The sequence below is a fragment of the Macaca mulatta genome, chromosome 17 (assembly GCF_049350105.2).
Source record: "Macaca mulatta isolate MMU2019108-1 chromosome 17, T2T-MMU8v2.0, whole genome shotgun sequence".
Lineage (NCBI taxonomy): Eukaryota > Metazoa > Chordata > Mammalia > Primates > Cercopithecidae > Macaca > Macaca mulatta.
In genome coordinates, this window is record NC_133422.1 from 2,827,299 (window position 1) to 2,849,121 (window position 21,823).

Genomic DNA, 21,823 nt, shown 5'->3' on the forward strand with positions numbered 1-21,823 from the left:
TCTACAGGAGTCAGATGGCTTCATGATGAGGAGTTATAAAAATGGAAGCAGGCTGGGTGCGGTGGCTTGTATGTCTGTAATCCCAGTGCTTTGGGAGGCTGAGGTGAACAGATTACTTAAGTCCAGGAGTCTGAGACCACCTTGGGCAACATGCAAAATCCCGTCTCTACAAAACATACAAAAATTAGCTGGGTGTGGCGATGTGTGCCTGTGGTTCTAGCTACTCAGGAGGCTGAGGTGGGAAGTTCACTTGAGCCTAGGAGGTGGAATAAGCTGTAATCGTGGCTCTATATTCCAGCCTGGGCAACAGAGTGAAACCTTGTCTCAATAAATAAATAAATAAAATGAAATAAAATAAAAATAAAAAATGGAAGCAGAAATATCCAGTGAGCAAATCAGCTTTCCAAAGCCCTTCCAATGGTGAGTGTTCACTCCTTTTGCTCTGTGGATGGATGAGTAAAGTCACAGGAAATGGAGGGACTTCTCCAAGGCCGGCAACCGTGCTGCTCCTAATTCACCTGCTTGGAGTAAATTTGTAAGTCTGCTAAAGGGAACTCAGGACTCATTTATTTTATAAATCTGTGTAATTATTATATATTTATGATTTTTACCATGATTTAGTACTTGTTACCATGAAGGTCAGATGCCTAGATGAGGCTGCAAAAACCCTTTAACTCATATCTTGACTCATATTGCAATGGAAAATAATGATACAATTTTACAGTGTTTGCAGTTACATTCTAAAAAGCAATACATGAAAAATAGTTTAAACATTTTTAAGTTGGCATCTAGTGATTGAGGACATTATGTTTGCCACTGGGGGGATGGGGGCCAGGTGAGGCCTCTACCTGGATTCAGGAGAGGACTGCTGTTCTCTCTGCTAGTCATTTTCTCTTTCCTTCCCCCATTTCCATCCTCTGTCCCTGGCATCTTCCTCAAATATGTATTGAAAACATAGCATGTTACATACTTTAGACACAAGCAGAAAAAACTATAGTTCCTGTCCAACTGCAAAAACTCAGCATGACAAAAACTCCGTGCAATGAGTTTATCAAGAGAAGTGGACTCAGAGGCATGTCCATATGTGCACAGATGCATGTGTGTGTGCATGTGCCTGTGTGTGTGTGTGAGGGCTGGGCTCGTCAGAGATCTTTTCATAGAAAGCCACATTCTCGAGCTGAAATTTAAATGAGAAGAGGGCACTGACATGAAAAGCAGGTGGTGACATTTGGGGCTAAGGGAACATGTGCGGAGACACGGAGAACTAAGAAAGCCAGACGTGTCGGGACCAGCCAGGAGAGCGCAGTGTGCTTGGCACTGGCAGCAGGAAATGGAGTGGCCCAGGGGAATCAGAGGTCCCATGGGCCTCGGTGCTATGCTAAGGCCTCAGACTTTCTATGAAGGTGATGATGACCTTCAGGAGAATTTTAAACAAGGCCTAACTGTGGTAGGATGGACTGCAATCAATGCATTGGAGGCGGGAGCCACTGGCAGCCAGTAGCATGTGTTGGAGAGGACAGACAGGTGGGGAGATACAGGGCCTCTGTTCTATATTCTAATGATCTCTGTCTGCTCTTTCCTCCTCCATGGCTGCCCATGCAAGCAGCCTTGTCTCCTTTTGGGCTCACCTCAGTGCTTTTTCGACAGCCTTCCTAAGTCCACTTTGGCATCCCTTCCTTTTGTTCTCAGTTATTTTTTATCTCATTCAAGTATCATATCACTCAACTCAATCTCAACACTCCCACTGGACTAGAAAGACTGCAAGGACTACCTGCCTGTCTGACGCTCCCCTTCCTGGCCATCCCTCACCTGCTGGATTTCAGTGCTGGCTCTGACACTGACTGGTCGTGGGACTTGGAGCAGAACCCTCCAGATGCTGATTTTCCTTACATGAGAAAATAGGATTTATAGGCTGATTTTCAGGGTCATCATGAAGATTAAATGAGATGGCTCAAGAATAAATGCCTGGCAGAAGTGGAATTTCGTAAAGATTAATTTCCTTCTGGTTGTCAGTTTTCTTTGCTATTTGATAAATTTGGAAGTAATACAAATGTTTTACTACAGACAGAAACCCAGAATTTGTGTTAAGTTGGCTGATAAAAATTCTGACGACAAAGATGGTAGTTACTACACTAATCTGTCTACCTATCTATCCAACATCCAATCATCCATCCATCCATGCCCCCCTCACACAGACACAATACATATAAATACAAATAATTAAACTTGGGAGAGCAACCTTTCTTCCAGCTGAAAGGGTCTGTTTTAAATTTAAAGAGTTTCCATGTAAGTAATTAAAAACAGATGACAGTGTGGACCCCCGGCCCCAGATTTGTCTTTCTACTTGCTTCCTGTCCATCTCCATGTTGATGTCTCAAAATCCTGTTCTAAAGTTGACCTTGATATTTGCTCCTCCTCTTAACATTTTTCATCTTGGTTAATAGAATCATTATTTGTCCACACAGTCAGCTAAGCCAGAAACCAAAGCCATCCTGTGTTTAGTTTTCTTCTTCTTCATGTAGTGTCCCCAGATCCGTGCTTCCTAAACATTCTGGGCCCTGTCCCCTTCTTGCCCTCTCCCCTCTCATAGCCACATCGCTGTGGCTGGGGTCTGTAGAAGTGGAAGGGAAGATGATCATCACTTGGAAGACAAAGTGGATTCTCCATTTCTTGAGACAATTTTTTATAACAATTTCCAAAGTAAAATTGATCATTAAAGGTTTGGAAGGGAGCTCTGAACACAGGAGTGGGGTCTTCCTGTGGAGACTGTAAATCCTGGTCACATATCCTTCCTGCTTCCTGCCCTCAGACCCTGGGCCTCAACTGCCCCTTTGAAGCTGTGAAACTGTGGCTTAAAATAGATTGCTATCACATATTTTGGGTTCCTTTCATTTATTATACCTTTTACTTCCAGTTCCCATCTTTTTCTAAATCCCTATCTTTTAAAAAATTCAATGTTTTAAGGTCTTGCCTTTTTGTTTCTTTCATGTAGTCCTTAAAAAATCTCATAATTTTAATTGTAATTATTTTTTATGGATCACAATATAATATTCCTAGACAATTTTAATTCTTTTATGTTTGGCTAAAGTACTCTATGTATTTAAATACACTTTTTTTTCTAGATTAAAGAGGTTCTTAATGTTTCTACTGCATCCTTAGTTTCTTGAGCCCCCAACTACTACTAACTTCCAATCGACTATCGTTGTATAAGAAAGGATTTGACTGGTCATTTCCCTGGTTTCTGGAAGGAAGCCTCTAAACTTTTGTAATTTCCTCAGTCATGGGAGTCCTTGTTATTTGTGGTGGGACCCTTAGACCATGCTTGGGTTTATGCCAATGAGGTGACTCGTGGAGCATCGCTGGACAATTTCAGGATGGGGACTGGCATGCTCTAAAGACCAACAATGTGATTAGAGGGCCGTGGTTTTGAGCCATGTGATATCAGTGACCCCTGGGGAGGGAGACCTCTGGGGAGGGAGAGAGGCTGGAGATTGAGTTCAATCACATGGCCAGTGCTTCAATCAATCCTTCATTCAATGAGGCCCCAGTAAAAACTCTGGACACCTGAAGCTCAAGTGAGCTTACCTGGTTGGTGATTCACATTGATGTGCCAGGAGAGGAATGCATCCTGATTTGTGACACTTGCAAACCTCTCTGTGTGTCTCTTCATTGGGCTGCTGCTGAGTTGCATCCTTTCTAATGACTGTTGTCGTAAGAACAGCACTTTCTTGAATTATTTGAGTCATTCTAGTCAATTATGAAACCTGAGAGGGTCAAGGGAAGCCCTGAATTTGTAGCTAGTTGGTCAGACGTGCAGGTGGCCTGGGTACCCCAGAGCCTGCAGCTGGCATCTGAAGTGAGGGCAGTCTTGTGCAGGGCTATGACGTTTGACCTAACTCCAGGCAGTTAGCAGGAGAATTGCATTGCAACTGCAAATTGCCTTCGATACATTCCCTCCTTCCCGCAGGGCTTCTGTTTCACAGGCTGACTTGCTTTCTGCTCAGCTTGAGGGCTGTGCTCTTTCAGCCCCTGACGGGGATGCCTTTCCCTTCCTCTTCCACAATTCTTTTCACCCATCAAGGTTTGACTTCTGTGCCATTTCCTTTGGGGAATTTTTCCTTATTACTCCCTGTCCGGCTGCCCTCTCCCTTTATTGAACTCTCACAACACTGGAAATTACTGTGGTTTTTTTTGTTTGTTTTTTAAGAATACATTATTTTCCCAACAGGATAGTAAGAGACACTGAGGCTCTTATCTTAAAAAAAAAAAAAAAAAACAAAAAAAAACTCCTGCTCGACTTAGCACAGTAGTCAGCGCTCACAGCTCACTATGTACTAAAGAACTGAACAACAATTGATTAAAGTGATACTTGTGTGGCATTAGTATAGACTCTAGACTATACTAACTCACAGAAGAGGTTCACAGACCTTTAGGTTTGGAAGAGACTTTGAGGGTCATCTGGTAAGACCTCTTTGTTTTGTTTACTAGGCACTCCATAAATATTTGTCGAATGTATAAAATAAGGAAAAATGAGCCCCTGAGATACTTCACTTGTCCCAAGTCCCAAAGCTATTATATGCATTGAACAGATGAATCTAGGCCAACCCAAGATTGTAATAGGATCCCAGTCTCTCCTTTCTCTGTGATCTCACTCAGCGGACGCATTCTCTGCACTCACTCGGTTATTGGAAACAGAGTAAAAGTCCCCTTTCTAGAACTAATACAGTTCAAATGATCTTAAGTATCTTAGAGGGTGTTTTTTAAATTCCTCCTTTCTGAAACAGAAAGGCATGGCCTCAGATCAAGCAGGTGAACAGTAGGAAAGCATAGAAGGGCATTTAAATCCTCAATGAACATTTCCTCTTGGAAGGCTTATTTTATGTATAATAAATTAAATCTATAATCCTAATATCTGCGATGAAAAGGAAGTAGGAAAAAAGCAATACCCAAATGTGAGGTCAAGTTACTACCTATGTATAAATCTTAATTATTTCTATCAAATTGCCTGTTGATTTACTTGTCAATAACAGCACAGACACTTATTTTCTTAGTGATATTTTATTGCTTAGAAAGATGTTTTGAGTATTTTAAAGTACATTTACAGCAATTTTGCTGATTTTCCAGAAGAGCAGTGTGGCTGGTGATGAACTTGATAACTCACTAAGAGAAGACTGTGGAGAATCCCCTCTTCCCTTTAGGACTTTAAGTAACATTATTCACGTGGTATCTTGTCACTCCCCTTCACCAAGGGTGACTTGGAAGAGCTCTGGAAGTCAGACTTGAACGAGTAGCCTTGGGTTATACAATCTTATTTTCCTCTAAAACATGACAAAAAGTGGGTGTGCTGAGCATATGGGAGGCAGGGGAAGAAGAAGATACACTGCGATAGGGCTTTTGCCCGTGTTTGCTGGGAGTGAAGTAGAAACCCAGAGCTGCTCCACGTGCCTGTGGCCCGGGCACCATGTGCAGCAGGCATCATCTGGGTCCTCTGGTCCTTTGGGGGCAGCTATCCTCTCATGCAGGTGAAAACGAGCCTCAGCCTCCATTGAGCCAGCACCATGCGGATGCTTTTCACATGATAAGGATCTCAGAAAGATGTTGAGCTTCTTCCCAAGTGGGGGCAGGACTGGCCACGAAGGTAGATGGGGGTTCTTAAGAGAGAAGGAGAGCATTGCTTTCCAAGCGGGGACTCCTTGTAACGAAACCGGGATGGGAGCAGCACTGGACTGAATTGTGTGACTTTAGCAGGTTCTTTATCCTCCACAAGTCTTCGTTTTTCATGTGTAAAATAGCAACAAGCATCCCCACCCAGTCAGACATTCTGTAAGGACCAAAGGTGATAATGTGGGCAGAAACTCAGAGCAGTGCCTGGCATGGAGAATATGTGCAATAGCTGTTGTGGGTGAACTTATGCAAAATAACAACCACTGACCATCTTGTCTATCCAGATGTGACTCGTGAAGGAAGGAAGGAGACTGAACGCAGCCTGAGGTTGGGGGGCACGGTCCAGTACTCAAGGGGAGTCCTCTCTAGGGGGTTACCTTGGTTCTCCAGCTGGGACTGACTCAGGTCAGTTGTCCTTACCTCATCTCAGCAGCCCTGGAGAGGAAGCCTCAGGCAGTGAAAATGAAGGAGGAAGAGGAAAACCAGAATTTCTCTCTCTCTGTTTGAAAGGCCTGTTTCTGGAGCCTCCTCTGGGTGAAGGGGAGATCTGAGCTTTTCCTGTTGGGTGGAGATTCCCAGGCCCTGGTCTTGACTCCAATGCTGGGTTGTTTATTTAAGTTAAAATGTATTCGTTGTTCCTTTTAATGCATTCCTTACCTTAAGTGCTTATTAACTTTCTAGGGAAATCTTATGGATTTGTTTAAAGATGATTTCAAAGTATTTTGAGTTCTTTTAAAGTATGCTTTTTGTTGTGTTTTAGAGGACAATAAGATTGTGTAACCCAAGGCTACTTGTTAGAGTTTAGTGAATATTAATGGGATAATACAGAAGTGAAGATCAAAGCCATCCAGTTTATAGTTTAGTTAGTGACTGGTCCATCTATGTGGACATTCTGTAGTTATCTGAGAAAAGGGAAAAGTCGCTGCTCAGAACCCCAGGAACTGCAAAGGAAGCTGACTTCATCAGTCCTCTGCAGCTTAGGTCAGAAGGACACGGAGCCCAGTCTGGGGCTGTCTAGCTGCCACTGCCTGTTAGGTGGCTGATCAGCGTGGTCTTCCAGCTCTGTCTCTGCAACTGCTCTGGGAGATTTTACATATTGTGTTTAAAATCAAAGCACAAGATGTCTCCCCAGCTCTGCTGCAGGGCCTTTCCGCTGGCCTGGAATACACACCATCCATTTGCATAGTCTGTGATGAAAGGGTTTGTTAAGCAAAATACCAATGTAAACAAGACTTCAGAGAGGATGTTTCCAGTGCAAACACTTGGAAGCACTCACGAGTCAAGTGCAAATGGCTTACAAACTACAGATGTCTCAGCTGGGGAGCGTGTGCTTGCAGATGTCTACATGCTTGCATTTCTATTTTTGCAATCCTTCCAGGTAATCCTATTATGATCCTCATTTAACAGAAGAAGAAACTAGGGATCAGAGTGATTCAGTAGATTTTCTAAGGTCACATAGCCAGAAAACAGCAAAGCCGTGCCATGTTTTTAGCAGCAAAGACAGTCTCAAGAAACGAGTATCTGACGCGTAAACAGTGAGAGCATGTCTGAGGCTGCAGGTAAGAGCGTATCCAACTGAAGTGACTGACACCTTAAGGAGAAGTCCACAGAGGAGCATTTTCTAGGGTTTGTTCTGTTGTTCGACAATGTCTAGGTGGCTGTCCTTATGATCCTAGGGGTAGTTTCGAACATTCCCTCACAGGACAATGTTGAAAGGCAGGAAGGAAGGCTGGCACAGAGCACCCTCCTTGTGTGTCTCTCATTTTTTATTCAGAGAGAAAAATCTCTCCCAGAAGTTTTCCTTGGAAGGTGTTTTTTTCCCAAACCAGGCTGGTCACAGGCCCTTGCCCAGCTGCAGTGGAGACGGACAAGTGTCGGGGACTTGTGGGCTCAGCGATGGAAGGAGACGCTGCTGTCAGAGCAAGTGTGGAAGGATAGTTTTCCTAATCCAGCAGCCTGAACTCCCCGAGAACAGGGAGCTGTGAGGTCTCCTTCTGGGAAGGTGTCTGGGAAGGTTCTCGGCTTTGAGAACCCCTAAGGTCTAGAATAAGCTGTAAAACTGGGCAGGATGCCTTTGCACTCTTTTGGTGACTATTTGATTACTATAACTCATTTTTAAACAAATAAATGATGAACTGTTGGAACACTGAACCAAATGCTGAAAAAAATTTTAAAACACCTTCCATCCGGTAAGAAGGTAAGCGTAAATAATCACTGGTGGCAACAATGGCTAGCATGGACCACAGGTTGTACTAAGAGCTTTGCCTATGTCACTCTCATTCATCTTCATCACAATGAGCAGAATCCCCATTTTATTTTATTTTCTTGAGACAAGGGTCTCACTCTCTCACCCAGACTGGAGTGCGGTGGCACAATCTCGACTCACCACAACCGCCACCTCCCAGGCTCAAGCAAGAATCCCCATGTTATAGCTGAGAAGACTGAGGCTTCAAGAGGGCATTTTGCCAATGACTCTGCGGCTAATTCATCACACAGCCAACCCTGAAGCGCAGCACCCTGTGACTCCCCTCCTGCGCTGCCTCTGGGTTGGTGGGTTAGGTTCCCTTCCCTGTTTGCTCTGATGAGAGAGGCCCTTTATCTGAGTATGACAAAGCAATCACCACTCCCCAGTCCCCTCAATAGTCCCTGGGGCTCTGTCCTTCTGGTCTCTTTCCTAACCAGCTCCTGAGTCCTGGGCATTCCATTCTTTTTTGAGCTCTGCTTTGTTCCCTGCTGGTTAGCTATCTACTTCCTTGTCCCCTGAATGGCCACCCGCAGTACCACCCTGCACAGCGTGTTCTGAAGGTCTGAGGTGGTGGAGGACCATGGTTCTTACTGAATCTCTGTTTGAGCCTCCTTTAGACCGTCACGTTGGTTTTCCACTCCTTTGCAAGATAAAGTAGACGTGGAAGTTTTGGAATCGCAATTCCTCCTGATGGAATCATATTCTCAGATATTTTCTTCCCTAACCAGCCTTTATAACCAGAAATGCAACAGTGGGAAGATTCTTCTGTTGTCCAAAGCCAGTCTCTAGGGTTGTGGGCTGGTCTTTTTGTTCCTGTTATCTCTTGCACCTCATGGAGAAAATGAACAGCCCAGGAACCTGGGCACAAAGATACCATTCAACCTTGAAATTCATCTCCACTCTGTGCTGCCTGGGACGTCTTCTCCACTGGCGTGAAGACCTAGTATTTATTGTTTATCTCATTATGTAACATTTCATATGTAGTGGAGGCTCCAGATTGAGCAGAAGCTGGAGTTACAGATGTGTCTGGGCGTCTGATGAACTCACTGCGGCAAGCTCAGAGTCATTGTAGATTTGCATGGTCTTTATTTAGGAAAAGAGGACTGCAGGAGCATGAAGTGGTGAGCTCAGCCAGTGATGTTTGTCCTGGAGACAGGTCCCCTGGCCCTGCACCAGGAGTGTGAGTCTGAGCCTCTCACTGGAGAGTGAGGCTTCAGGCACAACTGAAGGAGCCAAGAGTCTGAGAGTCTTGAAGGCACAAGAAGTCCTCTGGGGTAGCCAAACATGACCCAAGGTGAGGGAAAGGACCATTCTCGTTTCCACATGGGGCACAGTACAGTTTTAGTGAATGCAATGTACACAGTAGGTACTCAATGATTATGCACTCATTGGGAAGGAGAGGTAGAAAAGGAAAGAAGGAAGAACACTTGAGGAATATAGAGGTCTGAGCATCACCTCAAGGAAATGCAGCTTTGAGAGTCCCAGGACACTCCACCCAAGTGACACCCTTCTCAACTGTCATGCTGATCCAGGCCATGAAGGCCCTCGAGAAGTCCTGGGACAGCATTCATGAACAAAGCGCGTCTAAGAAGAATGTGGAGAATACCAGGTAGTGAAGACTGTTCACGGAACACCCTGTTCACGGAACAGACTGTTCACGGACATTTCACGGAAACACCCCCCAACCTCACAGGAAGAAAAAAGTGAGGCTTCGTGGGTCCAGAGTGGGTGGAAGCAGGCTGTGGGACATGATTGTTTCGCTGTGAAGAGCACAAGGTGTCTGGCTGTGGGGCGATGGGCTCAAAATCCACCCTGCTATCTGCTTGTGAAGCTTCAGCTGGGCACCGCTGCAGTCATTAAAGGGGTTGGCTTATTCTAAATGCACATGGGTGCCACATGGACTAGCAGTGGTTTCCACAAGAGCAGTGATTTTGATTCCGTTTGTACCTAGAGGCTGAGAAACCCCCGAGGAGACTTCGACTACGTGCTGTGCAGGGACAATTGTCTTCCTTGTGGCAACTTTTCAGTAATCATTTATTGATCAATTCATCACTATTGCTTACTTTGGTCTTATGAAACTGATAGAGATACAGTTGTATTTGTACCTGTAGAGTTGGTTGTAAACTTTCAACCTTGATTGTAAACTGAAGGCATAGAGATGTGGGGCTAAGAGGCAAGAACACGTGGCCTGGGTTGGAATCATACCTCTGTCTTTGGAAAACTGATTGAAACTCTATGTGCTTCCGCTTCTTACTTTGCAGGATTCTCATGAAGATTAAATGGGCTGGCATTCATAAGGCTCCTAGGACCTGCTTGGTGCTTGAACAGAAGTCAAATGTGCTAATTCGTGGTTTACATGGAATACCTCCATTCCTGCCTCTACTTCTGTCTCCACCTGCTGCCACTGGAAGGGTTGCTTGGAGCTTTGTGATAATCTTTACCTTCAGCCAGGGAGAAAGGAGAAGGCTGCCCAAGGCAGGGAGTGCTTGGGGGAACATCCTGCAGGAATGCGCTCTGTGGACCTTGCTCAGTTCAGACCAACAGGTGTTCATTGCATTCCAGGCCTGTTTGATTCCAGGAATGCACAGGTGAGTATTTCGTGGTTCCTTCTTCATTTCCTCCTGTGTAGATTCATGTGCATTTTCGGATATCCTTGACAATGGAAATACTTCTGAGTACTTTGCAGGCATATCACGAGGTGGGCTTGCTTCAATCAGACTCCTTTCCCTATAACAGGACTGCATGGAGGCGTGGGGACTGTAACAGGGTGGCGTGGCGGCGCGGGGGATTCTGGGAGGACAGCAGACAGGGCGGCGTGGGGGATTCTGGGAGGACAGCAGACAGGGCGGTGTGGCGGCGTGGGGGATTCTGGGAGGACAGCAGACAGGGCGGCGTGGCGGCATGGGGGATTGTGGGAGGACAGCAGACAGGGCGGCGTGGGGGATTGTGGGAGGACAGCAGACAGGGCGGCGTGGAGGCGTGGGGGATTCTGGGAGGACAGCAGACAGGGCGGCGTGGCGGCGTGGGGGATTCTGGGAGGACAGCAGAGAGGGCGGCGTGGAGGCGTGGGGGATTCTGGGAGGACAGCAGACAGGGCGGCGTGGCGGCGTGGGGGATTCTGGGAGGACAGCAGACAGGGCGGCGTGGGGGATTCTGGGAGGACAGCAGACAGGGCGGCGTGGCCGCCTGGGGGATTCTGGGAGGACAGCAGACAGGGCGGCGTGGTCTTGTGGGGGATTCTGGAAGGACAGCAGACAGGGCGGCGTTGCAGCGTGGCAGCGTGGGGGATTCTGGGAGGACAGACAGGGCGGCCTGGCGGATTCTGGGAGGACAGCAGACAGGGCGGCCTGGCGGATTCTGGGAGGACAGCAGACAGGGCGGCGTGGGGGATTCTGGGAGGACAGCAGACATACTCATTTTGGAAGTGGGGACATTTGAGGGTCTCAACAAAAATGAGCAACACCAGGAGAGAGGGCTTTTTGGTAAAGGGCACAGAAGACTGGCGAAATCAAATCACCTCCTTTCCAAAGCTCACACAGGGTCCACCCTGAGCAGTGCATGGAAGGAGGAGACACTCTTTCTCTTCTTGCTCTCACTTTCTAATGGTGATTCCATGTTCTTGGGAACCAGAATTCTTCATAAAACAATCTACCTACTTTATGGATTCAATACTCTTTTGGTGTATAGCCTAAGAAAATGACTCTCAGTCATTCACTGCAGCCTCTTGAGGGAGCTCCAGCCCCCAGTGTCCTTCCCCTACCTGGCAACCCTCTACCCTATCCCTCTCCAGACTGTCCTGTGTCAAGACCAAGGAGTCTCCTGGCTGGGGTGCTGGTGGGGAAAGGCAAGTGGTTAGGGGCTCTTGGGTCCTCAGGGCTATGCTTGTTGACATCACCCTCTTTCAGGGAGTCGGGGGTGGGAGGGAGGGATTGTGTTTTTTTAGCTCTTGGTCCTTTTATCGTGCATTAGTCCATTCTGCATTGCTATAAAGGAAATACCTGAGGCTGGGTAATTTATAAAGGAAAAAGGTTTATTTGTCTCACGGTCTGCAGGCTGTGCAAGCATGGCACCAGCATCTGCTTCTGGGGAGGCCTTAGGAAGCTTTCACTCATGGTAGAAGGTAAAGGAGGAGCAAGGTGTGTTGTGTCACACGGTGAGAGGGGGAGCAAGAGAGCTCTCAGGCTCTTTTAAACCATCAACGCTTGTGGGAGTGAATAGAGTGAGAACTCACTCATTCATGTGGGGAGGGCACCAAGCCACTCATGAGGTACCCACCCCTGTGCCCCCAACACCTTCCAGCAGGGCCCACCTCCAATGCTGGGATCACGTTACAACATGAGATTTGGAGGGGACAAGCATCCAAAGTATATCATGTAGATATATTATTTCCCACATAGTGTGAAAGGATGAGTTAGTGTGAGTGTGTGGGCCTGGGCTGCCTTCGATGTGAGGAGCTCCCTCCAGCTCTGCTCTAGATCTGAGGGACAAATAAGTGTGTATCTTCCCTTTGCGCCTCTTTTCTGAAGAGAAATGAGCTCTGTTAGGGGCTGAATTGCATCCCTCACGTCCCCCATCCGAATTCGTATGCTACGGTCCCAATCCCCAGTACCTTAAAATGTGGCCTTATTTGGAGATAGGACCTTTAATGAGACAATTAGGTTAAAATTGGGGCAGTATGTTGGGTCCTATTCCAATCTGACTGGAGTCTTCATAAGAAAAGGACATTTGGACACAGAGATACCAGGCATGCTCACACAGAGGAAAGGCCATGTGGAGACCCAGCAAAAAGGATGAGGGAGGCCCCAGGAGAACTCACATCTCCTGACACCTTGATCTTAGACTTCTTGACTACAGAACTGTGGGACTATACATGTCTGTTTAAGCACCCCAGGCCATGGGACGTTGTCACGATGGCCTGAGCAGACAAATACAAGCACCATCCACACTCCCTGCTCCACCAAAGACCAGGACCAGTGCGTGGGGTGAGAGGAAACAGACAGAAGTAAATCAGTTCCCAGTCCAGGCTCCGGCTCATTAGGTAGAGCCCCTGTGGCCCACATATTGTCCCCATCTAAATCAGCCAGCTCAGGGGCTGGACATGTGTGTAACAGACAGGGCGCATCTGTCCTTGCTATCTTCCTTGCCCTCCACCCCAGAGAGGGAGAACCTGTGGCTGATCCAGATGAGTGTCTAATCAAGGACTAGGATTTGGACAAAAATCTTTCCATATCATCACACAGTAATTGTCACTTATAACTTCACTGTCATGGGAAAATATGTTCTAAACTACCAATAAGAATTTACACATGTTATTTTTGGATTGCAACTGCACTAGCAATATTTGTAGATGTCTTATCAACATTCAAATTGTATACACTTTTCCTTTTTTTTTGTTTTTGAGACGGAGTCTCACTCTGTCGCCCAGGCTGGAGTACAGTGGCGCGATCTCGGCTCACTGCAACCTCCGCCTCCCGGGTTCACGCCATTCTCCTGCCTCAGCCTCCCGAGTAGCTGGGACTACAGGCGCCTGCTACTATGCCCGGCTAATTTTTTGTATTTTTTAGTAGAGACGGGGTTTCACTGTGTTAACCAGGATGGTCTTGATCTTCTGAACTCATGATCCGCCCTCCTCGGCCTCCCAGAGTGCTGGGGTTACAGGCATGAGCCACTGTGCCTGGCCTGTGTATACTTTTTTTAACCGACATATTGTATAGTTCAATCTTTGCCCTAATTTAGGCCAATCTTTCTGTAATTAGTTCTAATTGCTGTACTTGTCAGGTTGAGTGAATGGTTTCAGAGGATTTATCATGGATAAGATATAGGCTGAAGAGGTCCTTTTTATGGTACTGTAATTGTCTAACAAACAAAACTGATGGAAAATTTTAGCATTTGGTATTTGAGATGCTGTCTTCTATTTGTAGAGAATACTCACTTTGAGACATTGAAATGCTAGGTGTGGACAATGTTCTGCTTAATGAATTGCCATGAAATATTTTTTTCTTTTGCAGCAGTGCTCAGTACCTTGTAAAAGGGAATGATGCACTAACTATGCATTCTTTAAAAATGCGTTAAACAAGTTCCACAAACATTATTTAAAGGCATTGTCTCAAACGACGTAGGTGAATACTTCAACCAGCTTATAACTAGCAAATCCTTCATGAGGTTTTATAAAAATGATTTTAAAAACATTCTTTGAAAGCTCACTCTGCTCCTAGCACTGAGCTAGGATGAATGAAGCTTGGTGCTTGCCCTTAAGGAACCTACAATTTAGTAGATCTGATTCATAGTCACTAAAGAAATTCTCCTTAATGCTCATTATTTCTAGAAATGAAAGGAGATAATCATGTAATAAAATGCTAGGCCAAATGCTAGGCCTATAATCTAGTGTTCCATAAAAGTTAGCTATTATTGTCATTGTTATAAAAAAAAGAGTCAAAGATATACAATGGTATACTTTTTTGTCTTTTGTTTTATCCATTAGTCACTTTCAGGATGATGCCTGTAAAAGTAATGTTAATGATGACAGAGTCTATAATGCTTTCCCAAGTGTTTGGTGACTACAGTGTCACCTTTTCTACTGAGGGATAAAAATAAACAGTTGCTTCCCGTGGGTAACAGCATGCTGATCTTCAAGCATTTTGCAATTCAGATGTTCTGTTTCACTCTCTTTAACAGCTCGGAGAAAATTTTCATCTTTTCTGGTTGTAGGACCCAGATTTGAAGGTATTCCATGCCCCTTTCCCCCCATCTTCTTGCCAGCATTAGCTAAGTTATCCACTGATACAGGAGCGAGGCCTCAGGATTCAAGACTTTTGAACGTTGTTTCCCTTATATTTTTTCACCTGAGGGTAATGCATTTACCGGGAAAAATAAACAATTTTAGCTCAAGGCTGAGGCCCAGATGAAGTGCGGGATGCCTGGCAAGAGTGTGGCCGCATGTGCACGTGCCCTCTCTGTGCTGCTTTGGTGGGGAGGGCAGCTCACAGGGCTCACGGGAAAGGAAGCAAGCCTGTTAGAGGTGGCTGCATTGTAAGAATAAATTCCATCTGACTTACAAAGTCCTCGAAGCGGCTCCCTGGGACTCTGGCAGCTCACTGATGCAGCTCATGGACAGGGCGTGGCCTTGTGCCTGGCTTCTGATGTGCCCTCGCTGTAATCCCACCTCCACCGTGGTGTTGCCACACTGGGCGGCCTCTCCCTGCTGGCTCCTCTGCTTTCCTCTGCTGGGACTTCTCTCACGGCTGCACCACGTTAGGGCCTGCTGGGTGGCCGCATGGGATGCATTTTCCACACAGATGGCCGTGACTGAGGGCGGATGGGCCTCCTGAAAGTAGGTCCGTCCTGACTGCAGTGGACACAGGGCCCCTGAGAAACTCAGTTGCTGAAAAGTGTCGTTTTCCAAACAGCTTGCCTAGGTAAGCCCTGTCATGGAGTCAAAGATGCTGCTTGCCTTTTTCTTTAGCATGGAAACTCCTTAATTAAATATGTAAATATGGCTTTCAAAAAATTCTATAGGAGGAGGGATGTTGTTTATCCTTTTTTTTTTTTTTTTTTTTGAGACGGAGTCTTGCTCTGTCACCCAGGCTGGGGTGCAGTGGCTCAATGTCGGCTCACTGCAGCTTCTGCCTCTCAGGTTCGAGCCATTCTCCTGGTTCAGCCTCCTCAGTAGCGAGTAGCTGGGATTACAGGCGCCCACCACCATGACCGGCTAATTTTTGTATTTTCAGTGGAGACAGGGTTTCACCATGTTGGCCAGGCTGGTCTTGAACACCCAACCTGAGGTGATCCACCCACCTCAGCTTCCCAAAGTGTTGGGATTACAGGTGTGAGCCACCATGCCCAGCCTTTTATCTTTTATACAGGGGAAGGATCCGTTTATTTAACAAGGGACACAGACCAGATCTCACCATGTGGCTCACAGGGAGGTGAGGACAGACACGTGGAAGGACAGAATTTCACAGGAAGGATCTTTCAGAAAACCTTAACCAGATAGAAAGACAAATCTGGAGGTGTTCAGGCCTCATCCATACATGGGCAGGCGGAGCTGGCTGCGGGTACAGTGGGGAGCAGAAAAATGGACTTGTAGTAGGAAGCCCCCTTGGGCTGGGGGCAGGAGGCCTGGTCCCGGTCTAAGGACTGCGGAGTTAGGAGTAGCCTGGGTAAAATAGAGAGGGTGGGCGGACCTCCAGGGTCTCCAGGTTGTCATCTCCTCAGGAAGCCCCCGCTGCTGGTCACTGTCTGGGCTGTCTCCTCTTGAGGCTCCGCACACGTGTCCTTCTTGAAGTCATTGCAGGTGGTCACCTTGACAGTCTGCTGGGGCTTCCCCTGTGCCTCCGGGGTCTCATTACCAAAAGGTAGCACAGCTCTGGCACAGAATAGACACTCAGCAAATATTCATGAGGGTGATGGAGGAGAGCACAGGAAAAGGGGGGGAAGATGGAAAAAGGAGGAGGGGAGAGAAAGGAGTGAAAAGCAATAGAAGGAAGGAGAGATGTAAGAGAGGACGTGAGGAGAGGATGGAGGGATGGGGGAGGAAGGAAGCGGGAAGGGACGGAGTAGGAGGGAGGGAAGTGAGGGAGCTCACTATTGCACCCTGCAAAACTCTTCTCTATTGTAAAACCAATGTCAGAATCGGAGAAAGTCGATCATTTGTAAAATAATATATTTGTAACTGGTAAGAAAATGATGCAGTCTGAAAGTATGGTTTTGGATCAAGTAATCCCACAGTGAGTGTTACCACTTCATTACCCATGTATTATTTCATACTTAGATAAAAATTACATGTGTGTTCTAATGTCACCTTTATCCTATTTATACTTGTGAATATATGGAAAGTTGGCTGTTGAGGGTCATACTACTAGAATAGATTAGGGCAAATCTTAATTTAAGCCGTCCCAATTTTGAGTTGGTGTACAAGATAGAAAACAAGCTCTCTGAATAGTACTGTCTTTGGAGTGTTACAGTTAAGCACTGACTGCAGTGGCACGGTTTGCCTCCCATCAGCCCACTTCCAGTACTGGCCCCAGAGTCCTGGGGCCGCCCCTCTGTTGTTCTTTGTTGTTAGCGGTACGGTGCTGGGAGTATCTGAGAAGCTCGGAATCTTAAGAGGGTCTCCAATATTCCCACTCCGATTTTTATCAGGGCCAATATTTGTCTCTGTACTATGTAGAACTTTATGAAGAGAAACATAGTATTTTACAAATTCTCTAGGTTGCTTTTTAAGAGCTCTTCAAATGCCTACCGAATGTTTAAAAATAAATGGTCTTTGCCACAGATGTTGCAAAATGATCATTGTAATTGGTCAAATGTGTTACAAGGTCTGCGGAAAAGGTCAATTTTTTGGGACATAAAGCTGCTGTTTGTATGTGGACTGATTTAAGCCCTACGAAGTCTATTTTCAGAAGCAGTTTTCTATGAGTAGCTTTGAGGAGGAAAGGGTTTGAGGTCTGGACAGTGCAAATGAGGAATTACTGAAGGGTAAGCGCTTTCCTGGGAAGCCCTTTTTACCCAGTCCAAGGAAACCAACATCTTTGCTGAGGATATGTGTTTTGTTCCCTGTTATTCCAATTCCCGGCCCTCCAGGAATCTCTTTGGCAGGACCCCCGGGGACCCAGTGGTGGGGGCGGGGTGAGAACTGGGGGGTGTCTGGTTCCATTTTATCCCCTGAATTCAGGCCCTTGGGCTACTGGAGAATGTTACTAACAATACTTTGTGTTTATGTAACAGTGAACAGCTTACAAGGTACTTTAATATATGTTAGAATCGGAATTTTAGACCTGAAAGAAGTATCAGGAATCCTCTAATCTTAGGGATGTAAGAATATCAAGGATCCTCATTGCCTTCATTTTGGTCCTTCCAATGACCCCCTCAAAGTAGGAAGGGCTGGCTATTTAGGTAATTCAGAGTATGTTTAAATTACAGATGAAGAAACGGAGACTTGGACAACGGGAGCATCTTGTCTGAGCCACATGACTGGTAAGCAACAAAACCAGGCCTTGAAGGCAGTTGCTCTGGCCCCGAAATCTTGCTGCCCACAGGCCGCCTCCCTGCCCGGAAATATTGCCACAGTCCCACCGGCTGTCCACCGCCTCCTGCCCACCCTTAGAGCAGCTGCAGAACTTTCCCGCAAATTAAGGAAAATTTAACCACAGACAACTGGATGGAGGATTTTAACAAGAATTAATTACTAGGGCCTATTATTCGTAACACAAAAGGGCAATTTTCCCCGCATGGTTGAGGCAAGGATAGTGGATTTTGCAGTAGGCTTTGGAGAAGGAAATTGCAGGTTTCGTCAGTTGTCACCTTTGGCCCACTCTCTTGCCACCTGCTGACTTCAAGAAAAATTTGTCTGAAGATGAGGATTAATGTAATGGCCGATTCCATAACTTCTGTACGTTTTGGATGAAATTTGATCATTCTACTTCACATTCCTTCTCCTCACCTGCTCGGGAAAGCAAATTGAATTCTTTGAAAGAAAATTCAGTCCAGACCAGAACACACACAGAACCAGCCCCTCTTAAAACGTGAGGGGCTCGTCTTAGTCACAAATACTTCTCTTCTAGTTTGTTTACATTGCACGGTTTATTCCATTAAGGTCCAATTTCAGGTACTCAGTGAAACCCAGATGGCTCAAGGCTGGCTGCCCTGAAGAATCTAACCACCCGTAAGTAAACAATTTCTTAGACTAACTTCCTTAAGGATTCGCTTGGAGTTCCCTGGGAACTCTGCTGGCAGGGGGCTTACTAACCGCCAGAGCTGCGGGCTGTTCTTTCCCAAGTCAGCCCATCTGAGCCGGGCATCCATTTGCTCACCCAGCTTCCCGGCCGACGACGGGCTCTGTGCAGCCCGGGAAGGAGGCTCATCCCTCCTTTAGGGCCTCCTTGAACCACTTCTTCCTGCTCCTGAGCTCCTGGTGCAGGCTGCAGCTGCTCGGTAACTCAGCAGATAAAATATCATCCAAATCACGGTATCCCTTACCCCCACATTTTAAAAATAGCTGTTTGTCCCAGTTTTCTTCCCCTTAGGACTTTTAATATGTGTACAGTGCATAATTGACACTCTTTGCTGTATCAGGATTTGTAGCTAGAAGGGACTAATATATTTCATCTTGTAATTGCGCAAACTGAGGTGCAGAGAGGTTAAGTCACCTGTCTGAGGCCTCCAAACCAGGGAATGCTGAAGCTGAGAGGGCAATGCCGATGTGACCTAGAGCTCAGGACCGCCTGTGCCCTCCAGACACGGCCTCAGGCCCTCCTTCCTGTGAGGTCAAATTCCAGTTTCTCTCCTCCATGACTCCGGCCTACTGGAATCTGTCCCCTTTTGAACTGTTTTGCACTTAAAGTTCAGGCCATACAAACGAACACTGAGGAGTTCTTGTGTTGTTTGAGGACACTGGTTTTCTCCTCCCAATGAATCTGTAAGGTCTGTGGGGATTACATCCCTCACTTCTTCTGTGTTCAGGGAAAAGCAGACTAAAGCTATATACACATCTAGTAAATGCGGATTGGTGGATTGTTGATGTATGACCACGGGTGTCTTGGCTGCCACTCCCAGTTTAACTCCAGTGGGATAACGGTGTGTTCTGTTGAACCTGGTGGATGTGGCATCTTCTGTAATCTGCGTGTCGGCAATCCCAATCTGTCTCCTCTGGATTACTCTCTGCACTCGGCTGCCATCCCTTTCTCCACCGCTTTCCATAATCAAGTGCTCCAGGGCCTCCTGGTTGGCTTCATGCTTCCTTGCTCCATTCATTCTGTCTGAAGAGCTCTTCTCTTCATACTTGTCCTTTACAGGATGACTCAATGTCACCGCCTATGTAGGAAAATAGCATAATCTGCTCTTCGCCCCACAGTGCTGTGCGTCTCTGGGTCTAGAGCTTGCCTGCTTGTGTTTGGGTTGTTTGTACATCTCCCTCTCCACCAAGCCTGACTGCCCCCAGAGAGCCGGGACCTGTCTGCTGTATCTTTGCACCTGCCTTGCCTCAGGGCCTGGCACGGAGCTCTGAACTGAAGTGCTTCAAAATATTTGTTGAAGGACTGACTTGGCATGCATTGTCAGATGAGGTAGCAGAAAGACAATGCACAGAGGTGTTGGCTAAGACTTCCTAACTGCGCCATAGCATGCTCTAAGCACTCACTGTCTGCAGACCATGGAACCTTGAGGAGCATGAGAAGTTTTCTTTTTTTTTTTTTTTTTTTTGAGACAGAGTCTCACTCTGTCGCCCAGGCTGGAGTGCCATGGTGCATTCTCAGCTCACTGCAGCCTCTGCCTCCCAAGTTCAAGCAATTCTCCTGCCTCAGCCTCCTCCTCAGCACTCCTTACAGGTGTACACCACCACACCCAGCTAATTTTTGTATTTTTAGTAGAGACGGGATTTCACCATGTTCATCAGGCTGGTCTTCAACTCCTGACCTCATGATCCGCCCGCCTCGGCCACCAAAAGTGCTGGGATTACAGGTGTGAGCCGGCCAAGAAGTTTTCTAAACTTCTGGAAGGTCCAGGCCCTGTCCTTAGTAAAACTTTTCACCTATTGGGAAAACCTGAGTGTAGAGGCGAATTTATCATGATGCTAATGGAACTTACACTTTAGGAACTCACTTGCTCAGACCCCTTCTAACATCTTATACTAAATTTTGGACTTGCAATTTTGTTTTCTTTTCCTTAAAAGAAAGCTTATAAAATGTAGACCTTCAGACCTGCACACTGGCATCCGCACCTGGCCTCGGGATGCCTTTTGGATCTGCCTCGGCAGAGGCACAGGCACACACGAGTCACTCTTGAGAGCTGAAGGCATGGGCTGGACAGTTCCAGAGCAGTTAATTCGGAGGACCCCAGGATTCTTTAGTGGATGAGATCTATTGTCCTTCTAGCCCATTATTCTCTCTTTCACAGCTACACCAAGGAATGCTTTAGGAGAAAGAAGAGCACTTACCCTCAATAATATCTGCCTTAAAGACAGAATTACATATGAGAGGTGTCTTTAATTAAATAAATACACCATGCCCAGTGCTGCAGTTTGAATGTGTTCCCCAAAGTTCATGTGTTTGAAACTTAATTCCCAATGCAACAGGGTTGGGAGGTGGAACCTAATGGGAGGTGTTTAGGTCAGGAGGGCTCTGCCCTCATGAATAGATTCATGTTGTGATTGAGGGAGTGGGTTCATTATTGCAGGAGTGGGTTTGTTATAAAAGTGAGTTTGAGCCCCCTTTGTACTCTCTTGCTCTTGCCTTTTCTTGCCCAACCACCTCCCACCATAGGATGACAAAGTAGAAAGCTCCTCGTCAGCAGATGCTGGTGCCATGCTCTTGGACTTCTCAGCCTCCAGGACTGTGAGCCAATAAATTCCTGTTCTGTATAAATTGCCCAGCCTCAGGTATTCTGTTACAGCAGCACCCATGAACTAAGATACATAGTGTGTTTAAGTCATGTTATATGCTTTTCAAAAATTGTTTATGTTTGTTACACCATTCAGTCTTTCCATGTGCCCTAGCAGGAGGATTGAGATAAGGGTCACCATCTGTATTAGTGGATGAAGAAACTGAGTCTAATGTCAGTCACTCTTGGAAGGCCACAGAGCAACCCAAGTCAGAGTTGAGGTAGAACTTGAATCTTGTCTAACTTACAGTTTGTCTTCTTCATGAGCTTCAAAGAGAAAAAACATTATAAACCATGTATTGAGAAAAACACAGATTTTATTTTCCCCCAAAAAGTGTTCCATTGTCAGAAGCATGCAGGAGGGAGTGATCAGAGTAGAAAGGGTCAAGACAGGAAAGAGTGTGTGTGTGTGTGTGTAGGAAAGTGTAGGTGGTATGTGTGTATGTGGGGAAGACTGGGTGGTGTGTGCATATGTGTAGGGAAGAGTGTGTGTGTGTGTAGGGAAGTGTGTTTCTGTGTAGGGAAGAGTGTGTGTGTGTA

At 46.3% G+C, this 21,823-nt stretch overlaps 1 long non-coding RNA gene across 1 annotated transcript; it reads left to right on the forward strand.

The window, feature by feature from the left end:
• The first annotated feature begins 10,170 nt into the window (after positions 1-10,170).
• LOC144336205 (uncharacterized) lies at positions 10,171-18,647 on the forward strand. Its single transcript, XR_013407794.1, has 3 exons — positions 10,171-10,497; positions 17,831-17,884; positions 18,516-18,647. It is a non-coding gene; the product is annotated as an uncharacterized LOC144336205 (long non-coding RNA).
• The last annotated feature ends 3,176 nt before the right edge of the window (positions 18,648-21,823 follow it).